This window comes from Fukomys damarensis, unplaced genomic scaffold, assembly GCF_012274545.1.
Source record: "Fukomys damarensis isolate Sample0158 unplaced genomic scaffold, DMR_v1.0_HiC HiC_scaffold_20, whole genome shotgun sequence".
NCBI lineage: Eukaryota > Metazoa > Chordata > Mammalia > Rodentia > Bathyergidae > Fukomys > Fukomys damarensis.
The window spans coordinates 8,024,177-8,025,340 of NW_022900932.1; positions in this window are offsets into that span (position 1 = coordinate 8,024,177).

The following is a 1,164-nucleotide window of genomic DNA, read 5'->3' on the forward strand; positions in this document are numbered from 1 at the left end:
CATCTGGGATTTTTTTTTAAAATCAGGCTTCTTCGGCCTCTCAGGGCCCTGGGAGGTGAAGCCATTTTGGTGGAAGTCAGGATGAGGCGAAGTCCGAAAGACCACTTTCTCTGCCCTCCTGGCGCTCAGGTGGCCGCAGGGGACCCGTCCCTGACCCAAGGCCGTGTCCCTATCCTGGGTGAGGTCCTGACCTCCCAAGCCCCAGCAAAGGCCGCAGGTGGGTGGCACTCGGCCCAAAAGAGGCCTCGCTGAGGCTGAGGCTGAGGCCGACACTGCCACAGCAGTCACCTGGGTCCCACTCTCCAGACCCAGCCTAGTTCGCGGCTCCCTTCCGCACACAGGTGCCAGGACATCTCTCCTGCTGGAGGCCACATCATAGCGGAGGAGCCACCCAGGAGCTGGAGAGGCTGCTCCGGGACCGGGGCAGCTGGCCGAGGTGTCCCAAAGAGGCCGCGAGGGACCGCAGGCCCGGCTCAGGAGCTGGGCTGCGGCTGCATCCTCCAGCGGGCAGGGCTCCGGGCACAGCGGGAGATGCGGGACCGGCGTGGCGGCAGCGCCACCTTGTGGCCACAATGAGGAACAAAGCCCCCATCGGCACCAAGTCTGTAGCTAAAGCTTCTCCCACTGAGGAGCTGCAGGGTTTCGGGGGCCCTGGTGCTTGCCCCCGCTCTATCCCCCAACACTTCTGGGAGCACCCGAAGTCTGAACCCCAGAAGTCTGAATCCATGTCATCTGCCCTAGGCCGGCGCCAAAGAGACAGGACCAGAAGGTACAAAGCACAGTGTTTACTAAAGGCACAAAGTGGGGGTCCGGAGGGAGGGGAGCTGCTTTGCCGGCAGTGACCCTGCTCAGCCCCGAACCTAGGCCTCTCTTCCGGCCACACCACCCTCACCCCAGGGGGAGAGCTGTTAGCACCAAAGGCAGGTGGGTGCCCACCTGCGGGGTGGTCGGGCTGGGATCGGTTTATGGCCGGGGAGCCCCAGAAAGCGAGCCTGGGTGTCCCGGGCAGATGCCGCTTCACGGAGCTCCCCGAAGCCCCTGCGGCCCAAACCCCGACACCCGGGGTGGGGAGAGGGCTTTTCCTACCCAGGCCGCTCTGCCTCCGCCCTGCCCCTCCGGTCCACTCCCCTCCAGCCGGGCAGCGGGGCTGCCCCTAGGGGGCGC